Source organism: Meleagris gallopavo, chromosome 2 (assembly GCF_000146605.3).
Source record: "Meleagris gallopavo isolate NT-WF06-2002-E0010 breed Aviagen turkey brand Nicholas breeding stock chromosome 2, Turkey_5.1, whole genome shotgun sequence".
Taxonomy (NCBI): Eukaryota; Metazoa; Chordata; class Aves; order Galliformes; family Phasianidae; genus Meleagris; species Meleagris gallopavo.
In genome coordinates, this window is record NC_015012.2 from 66962662 (window position 1) to 66971601 (window position 8940).

Sequence of the window (8940 nt, forward strand, 5' to 3'; positions counted from 1 at the left end):
GGCCGCTTCGCGTCTGTGTGCCCGCTCGGCCCGCCGGGCGTCAGGGACTCGGAGGATCCCCCGGCTCCGCTGGCTCCTCAGCCGGCTGGAAACTGAGCTGCGCTTGCAAGAGAGCGGCCCGGCCTCGGCCATCTGCCGCCGCACCCATGCTGGCACGGACCGCATCCCGTTTGGTGTCATAGAATTACAGAATATCCCAAGTTGGATGAGACCCAAGCGGCTCCACACCGTACCGCCCAAAATCAAACCCTGTGTCGAGAGTGCTGTCCCAGCGCTCTTTGAACTCTGGCACTCGGGGCCATGCCCGCTGGCCTGGGCAGCCTGCTCCATGCCCACCACCCTCCGGTGAAGAGCCTTCCCGGAATGATACATTTTTCCTGTGTGTGTATATATACATATATATATATATATACACACATATATTTGTTTTTTATTATATTTACACACATACCTATAATTTTCCCTTTACAATAACTGCTGAAAGTGCAGAAATAAATTACAAATTTAGGTCTAAGTACTCCTCCTGCCCTGAAACCTCTCCATGTAAAACCAAAGATGCTGGATTCTCTCATCTGTCATTTCCAGAGCCGCTTTCTGCCACCGCACAACCAAACCACAGAGTGGTTGGTTACCTCAGTGGTAAGGGCCAGAGTGTGTGCTTTCTGCTCCTCTGCCCACATTCCCAAGCCAGGAAACAGGAAATGGAAACTTCTCCCAGGAGAAATGCCTCCAGCAGATGTGCAAGTCTCTCACCCGCTGATTCATTCACACAATGACAGTCTAATCCCAGTCACACCATATCCTGGGATTCTCGTGGCTTTAGCTTCGTTACTTTCCTTTACTTTGCATTTCCCTTTCCGCCCCTCCACTACCAATGGGTATCCATAATCCCTTCTCTTTGCAGCTCAGCCACTAGGCCATGTCCATCCCTCTGCCACACCCCGCTTTCACCTCTCCTGGTGACCACTTTTGAGCTGCTCAGCCTTTGGGAGATTCTCCTTATCCACACCAGATGGGCACAGAGTGCAGTCACATCCAACAGGCAACATCTTGCCCTAATGCAAAGAGCTTTGCAAAGTTCAGGGTAATTTTGGCAGATGGAAGAGCACCTCAGTTTTGAATTTCTACTTTAAAATGCCCTTCATCTCACCTGGCAGAGCAATCCTCCCTTCGAAAGTTATCAGCAAGTATAGGAAGTGCTGTGGGTGTACCGTTGCATGGCAGCTGTGAAATTAGCATGAGCATTATAGTTGATTGCTTAGTTTTACACCTGTGTAAGTTTTGCCATTAAATTTTTGAAAGAGAGGTGTTTATGTCAGGGATATTTTGTAGCGAAGCAGTTCTTTGGAAAATTATTTCCCTCCTTGAAAGCCTCACTGGAAAGGAAGCTGCAAATATCTTTACAATTTTATGTTTTGCATGTTCCATTGCCCAGGTCAGAGAGATTCTGACCAGTCTCAGTAGGAAATACAGCTGTTAGGTTTTTTGTACTTTTCATCCATATATTTTAAAATATACATACATCATTATCAAGGAAAAAAATCAAGTACAAGCCACATTCTTGCACTCGTAGTGACATATGAGTCAGAGCAGAAAATGTTTCTCTAAATGGCAGAGATTCCCTAAGCAGAGTTACTAGCTCCCCGATGGAAAAACAGAATAAAACTAAACCAAAAAACCAACAACCAATTTTCCATTCATCCTGCTCTTTTCAGAGTCTTAGAATGTGATTTGACTCATGTAGGATTAAAGACCTTGTCTGAAGTGCTTCTGTCTTCTATCTCTTTCAAATATGATGATATAGCGGTCCATTTCAAATCCAGAATGCAATTAAGTCACTGCTCAACACACTTTCCTGTAAGACTTACGGTCTTCAGAATGTGAATTTAATTGCTCTCAGGTCCCTCTTCACTCACAGAGAAAATGGAACTTGGCCATAAAGAGCAGGCATCATGCACCTGGTTTATCTCCCCTTTGCACAGCTCCCAACTGGACATCACCTCTGTCACATTTGCTCCATTTCCCAGTCTAGCTACACCAACAACTGCTCCAGTCGTTCTACTTAGGAGATACTTCATGTTACTACTTTGTCTCTGCCATGATGGCAGACCTTACCAAGGTTATCATCAGGATCCATTCTGTCCTGGGCTGCAAAGGAACATCAGTGTCGTGCGATCTCCTTATCACCAGGTTCCTCTGTGCTGCAGTTAGAACCACGAAAGCCCTCATCCTTAAAATTTATGCTCCAGCTGTGTAGGGTCTTGGCAACTCCCAACCCAGCTTATTAAGTGCACATTTTGATGACCAAAAAGAAAAAAAATAAAGGCAATGTTAATTACTTCTACTTTAATTACATCAAACCAAAATACTTAGACTGGGTAAAGACTGCAGTGCAATTTATCTCTTTCTCCATTTTACCGTTAGATGGCAGTGATTGGCTCCCTGACAAAGCTCTGCAAGCTCAGACTGCACCCACAGAAGCTTTTCTCAAAAGCATTTTCATTTTGCGCACTTCCGTACATATTCTACGGCATTCAGCCATAAGAAGATTAGTCTTCTTACTCTGATATCTCGGAGAGAAAATTCTTGCTAGCATTTAACTTATATGTTGGAGTCTATAATCAAGAAATCCTTCCACCGCTGCTCAGGATTTTTTGTTTCCTTTCTTTTCCTGTGAGATCAGTCAAGTGACAGCAGTACCAGATCTGCTGGTACTCGTTGAATCTGAAAATGAAGTCGAGACCACCATACAGCCTTCCTAGCCCTGTTAGTAGCTGTAGCTGTACTATTATATTATAATGCTATAACTTTACTGTTACACAATGTTCACCTCACTAGAATACTCGTCACTGCGGAATTACCTTCCGAGTTACCTTGCTTACCTTGCTGTAACTACACACCCTGTAAAATACACTGCTTATTTCAAGGTGCACTGAAGGTACACCAGCCGGTGTTCTATGCATATTTATATGGCCTGGGAAAACACAGTGTCCCCATTTGAGCACCACCCTTAACTTTGTCCATATTCATTTGAATAATGAGCTAAATCTCCCTGACCGCTAATTCACCCTTTCCAGTATTACATACCGACTGCAACTGATAGATACTCTCTTTTCTTAGTTCACAGTCTGGAGAGAATTCCTCTAACTTGTTGTTTATATCCAGTCCACGTCCAAATAATCTTACCACCTTTCTTTAAAGCACATCTCTGAAAGCTGATCCTTCCTGCAGCAGAAACTCTTTTTCTGGTCCTTCCACTGCTGCCTTTCCAGTTGGCACACTGTTCTACGCAGTTACCCATAGCATCTACTGTGTCATTTTTACCATAAAACATTGTGGGATTTTTTTTCCTCTATAGGATTCCTTTAATGTCTCTAGTCCCTGAGTATGCTGAATCTTGTCTCCTTTACTTACTGACTCTTTGAGTTGCCATTTCATCCCCTCCAATAGCAATGGTGTTACGAATTTCTGTCACTTTTTATTGCAGCCATTTTGTCACCCTGCACACAGAATCCATTTCTCTTTTACACTAGAATGCCCCATTGAGCCATAATCAGAAAGAAAAAGAGAATAGGCAGTGCTGACTACTTTAATCACTACTAAAGAAGCTGATAGAAGCCATCCTAATAATTCATAGCATAGTGAGCCACCAAGACTAGAAATTAATAGACTGCTGGACAGTGAAAATCAGTTTTACATCCGTAGCAAAGTATTAGGGAGGAAAAATAGCAGCTTCCTTTAGTTAGCCTGGCATTCAATCCAGCTACCCATAGGTTAATAGCTCCATAGTTCCACTGCTAATTCTTCAACTCCTCAGTTTGGTGAGAGGTTTGCAATGAGAAATGTTTTTTCTCCTTTCCTTGTTTGGTAATAAGATACAATGTTTTTCTAGAAAAAGTTAATGTAGTGGTTTTTAATACAGGCTTGTGGAAATTCATTCATTCTGCAGTGACCATGATTGTGCTAGCTTTGATTGCAGCTCTAGGATTTATCTAGCTCCTGCTAACAGCAGGTGGCAAATGCAACAAGAAGGAAAAATGATCAGCTAACCGTTTGTTATTTGAAACTTACTTATTAGCCAAAACAACTACATATTCCATGAACAAATGTTAATTAGTTTGAATTACTTATTTACTTCTGTTTTCTCTGTATTCTTCTCAGATTAATGGCTTTACTACTAAGAATGTAGCGTTCTCCTCTCTAATTGATAGCACCTAATTCAAGATATACACACAAATAACTTCAATATAATTAATCACTAAAGAGAGATTTTAGATTGTTCCCTCATCTGTGTACAGTTAAAAAGCATTTATTTGTTTGTTTGTTTGTTTGTAATGTTTCATGTTGGGTTTGCTTTTAAAAGCAGAAAAAAAGGCTGTTCAAAGTACTTCGCATTTCATTGTGACTCAGAGACATTACATTCAGTAGGATGTACAAGCAGTACTGCATCAGGAAAGAGAAACATATCTGTAGACTTCAATAATACACCTTTGATATATATAAAAAATAAAGGAAATAATATAAATAAAGGTGCATTGGGGATGGATGAAATGTCAGAACAATCATATTGTTTGGAGTCAAGGATATCTTGTGCAGCATTCAGGTCCAGAAGTATGAATTACACAGAAGGAAAATCTATCCTCCATGAAAGCGTGTCCTTGCAATATTTTCCATTTAAACTCTGGATGTTCTCACTGGTAAGTGTCCTATCCCTCCCTGTACCTTGTCTAATATCTTGCAGTAAAGAATTTCCTCTCTAAAAAGATACCTGAAGTCTTAACGTGATCCATGATGCAGCTGTCCATCTTTTCAATTCCCCCAACTGGTCCCTTTTTCTAAGACGAAATGGAAAAAACAGCTGATTTATCTTCTGTATCTTGTTCATTTATGCATCTTTTAATCATATTCATTCTTGTTTTGTCTTCTAAAATAAACAGCTCCAGCCTGTTAATCAGAATTTTCCCCGCTTCCTTTAAATTTACCTCAAATGAGAAAACGGAGCAAAGGACTTTTGCTCCATGTCTTTAGACCTGTTATCTGACAGTAAGCCTCATGAGTTCAAGGAAAGCCCTGCCTTGGTTTTGTCCCATACTTAGCAATATGATACCAAACTATTCCTGGGCAGGATTCAGGGACTGGCCCGGGCCATGGACTACTGCCTTACAACAGACAGTGTAGATTCAGCAGCTCTTTTCTGGAGCCTAACAACGTTTAGTATTTTGTATGTAGCTAGACATGTCAATTGGTCTGAAGGCCAGAGAACAGGCTCACTTTCTGTTTAAGTTAGTTGTGTTGATGTCACCCAATAGTTTATTTGACTTAGGGAGAAAGGTGTGCTTTCAAGCAGACCTGAATCCACACTCTACTGTGCAAACTGACCAGGAAATTGTAAGATCCATTGGTATTAGGGCAGCTATTCTTAAACAGTTATTGTTGACATTATTTTAGACTTAGGATTCCAGGGCTGAAAATTGTAGATTAGTTTACCTCCATAACTGTACACCTCTAATTAAGCAGCCTGATTCTGTTTGTTTTTTTGTTTGTTTTTGTCTCAGTTTGGTATAGAAGAGAAACCTGTTACAGTGATGGTTTGGATCATGCCAGTAAAGGCCCGTTTATGAACACCTATATAACTGAGTCCAATCATAAGTTAATACCAAGTGGATATTTACAGTCCCACCAACCCTGTCTTCCATTAAAATCTCTACTAAGAATGCCAAAAAAACAGACTGTAAACCCTCAAATGGAAGAAGTAATCCTCAAAATATATTCCAAGTGCTTAAATCAAAATGCACAACTAACAGCATTGGCCAGATATATAAAATTAGTTTCAACCAATCAGAATTTCAGACTTGTTCTGCAAATGCTAGTGAAGATGCATTTGTAAAGAAGGGTTGCTTCAAAAGAGCTGGGAAGATTTGATTATGTGGCTGGAGCTCTGATGCTCTGGCAAGATAGATCCTTCCCACTAAACCAGCGGCAAGACAGCCAGCCTAGATAAGGAAAAGATACTGTTCTTAAATGTTAGTAAATATTGACCTGTGAGTTTCTCAAGGCAAAATCCAGGAAAAATGGACAACAAAGAAGCCTACCACCAGAGGATGTCAGCATAGATCAGCATATGCAGGCTAGACAGTGCACACTGGAAAGCTGCATTTCTCTCTTCCAGGTTGTCCTTTGTAAAATGATCATGCTCACATAATACAGTTATGACCCAGGTGACTACTGAGAGCTGCAGTGCACTCTGGCATGAGCTTAAAATGGATGAAGAGCCTGGGATGTGCCATAATGTGAAGACAGTTTCGATCTATACACAGCCAAATAGTGAAAAGCTGGTTGGGAGCACAGGATCCAGTGATTCTCCTTGGCAACTGATGCTCCTAAAATATTTAAGCTTAAATGGATCAAGATTGGCAGATAAAGGCAAGAGAAAATTAATGGCTATGTCAAAATCAGTTCTCATGAATTCTATTCAGTGCTCCGACTACACTTATTTTGCTAAAGCTTGTCCAGATTCAAATGCATTACTTTTAAGTTTCAGAGACTACTTCTCCATTTCCTTTTATAGATGACTACTGTTCATTGCCACTCATTTCAGCGGATCCTGTTTGCTAATATCTTATGCAAAGTAACGCAAGTTTTCCTTCTGATCACTAGATTGAAAATGATGTCTATTCAAAGTTGAATCAACTTAAAAGTCACCAGTAGAATATGCAAATTTAATTCTATTTAACCCAAAAGATTTAAGTAGTTTTAGCCCTTCTCTTTGTTATGTGTTCTCACCAAATATGACATATTTAACTAGGAGAAACGCTGAGTGCTCTTCTGACTTTAAAACATAAAAGAAGCAGAAAAGTGAGTGTTTAAAAATGGTACCAATAACACATCTCAGCACCAAGGAACCTCCTAAAATACACAGCAGAGGGTGTTTTGAGAGAGTACATCACCTCTTATGAGAAAAAAAAAGATCAAAAGTGCCTATTGGCCACCAGATAGCAGTACTTCACTTTGTACAGTTCTAAATACATTGTGTCCTGATGTCTTGGTCAGATAAATCTTTAACAGAATCCATTGGAGAGTTCCTCTTCCTTGCTACCAATACATCTCCTTATTTGCCATACTTGCCTGAGTATTTCAGGAATATTTCAGAAAGGCATGATTTTTGACCTCAGAACATAATCTTTACATAGTTCCATTATTTTAGTATTTTATCACTTCTGACATACATTCTAAAACCTTTGCATTTTCTTTCTTTAAAAGACCATTAAGCAAATAGCTTGTCCAACATTTTAGCAAGAAGAAATATCCCCTTTTCCAATGTAACTTGTTAAAATACCAGAAGTGCAATATACTATATAATTAGCAGTGATACAGTGCTCTGTATGTTCAAGTCACCTTACATGACCTTTGCACCAGCCTCTCTAAGACAGAGTTCCAGACCCCAGGTAAATGCACTGGGTAGAGAATGGGAAAGGCTGTCTGATTGCTATTCCATCATTCCCACCTGTCTTAGCTTTGACTAAGTGTCTCAGCTGCTGCTGTAACCCTAGGGGATCATGCAACATCTGTACCACTGCCTTTTCTCCCATAAAAGGTGGGAGAGGTTGTAAAGGAAATTGTCTGCCTGCTTTATGCTAGAATAGTCTTTGTTGTGGCTGTTGGAAAGCCCTAGCAAGGTTACATTCCTTTGGCATCTCCTGCAGTAGCAGAATGGGGATCTGGTGTCGGAATAGTCTAAGGCCTCGCTTCATTGCTGTGATTCACGTGACTGCTCCCATAGGGGATTCAGATATCTGGAATCATGAAAATCCAACTTTTTGTCACCAGCTTTAAGCAGACAACCAGCAAACACTCAGAAACATAAGATCCTCAGTTTCAAAGATCGGTACAGACTATGCCTCAATAGTAAGGAACTAGAGCCCCAATACGTTCAGAGATTTTAAAAACAAACACACGCCAAAAACCAGAGAAACATTATCCCAGGAGTGCTTCAGGAGTGCTTTGTGTAACTCTCTGAAGATCTTTCATCTTGGTATAGAGAAATTGCATCAACTCAGTGAGGCAAAACCTACCTGGGAGGATTCACAATACAGCTACAGTGTGCCAGAAGCTAGAATCTTAGGTACAGGTTATAACTGGAAGAACCTCCTGTTCCGCTTCTTACACAGGTTTCCTGCTCTTTGAATAATGATAACAAAAAAATATTTAGATCCAAAGAGTGTCTGAAACTGCAAACTGTGCCTTAAAGCCTGAGCACTGGTGGAAAGGCACTCACCTAACAGCCAGGGGGAAGGTGGGGCCTCAGCTCCTCAACCCTTCATCCCTTGTTTCTGTATCTGGAAATACAGCTTTCTCTACCTGTCCTTCCTGCAGCTGTGAGCTCAGTTTTTAAATGAAAAGGCTGATGTTCTGAGGGAACTGGGATTGTCCAGTCTGGAGAAGAGCAGACTTTATAGCTCTACAACTCTCCGGAAGGGGGTTGTAGTGAGGTGGGAGTTGGCTCCTTCTCCTGTGTAGAGATAGGCCCAGGGGAGATTCAGATTGGAGATACGAACCATTTCTTCTCAGAAAAAGTGGTGAGGCAGTGGCACAGGCTGCCCAGGGAGGTGGTGGAGTCAACGTCCCTGGCGGTGTTCAAAAAACGTGTGGGTGTGGCACTGAGGGACGTGGTTAATGGGCATGGTGGGGATGGCCTGGTGATTGGACTAGGTGATCTTAGAGCACTTTTCCAACCTTAGTGATTCTATGATTCCGTGATCTTTATAAGCAGAATTTATCTCGAGTAACTGCAACTCAATCCCTGCCACGCCGTGCTGAACCCCTTCAAGTGCCAGAGCACGAGGCGGGCACAAGACAAAGGCACAGACATTCTGCCTGCCAGGGAAACACAGCTCTACCCCGAGGCCGGACCTCGGCCGGGGTGGCGGCACAGCCGGCACT

General features: G+C 41.5%; 1 protein-coding gene across 1 annotated transcript in view; it reads right to left on the reverse strand.

Annotated features, from left to right (window-relative positions):
* PRDM1 (PR/SET domain 1) overlaps nt 1–8940 on the reverse strand; it is a 690597-nt gene that overhangs the window by 272899 nt on the left and 408758 nt on the right.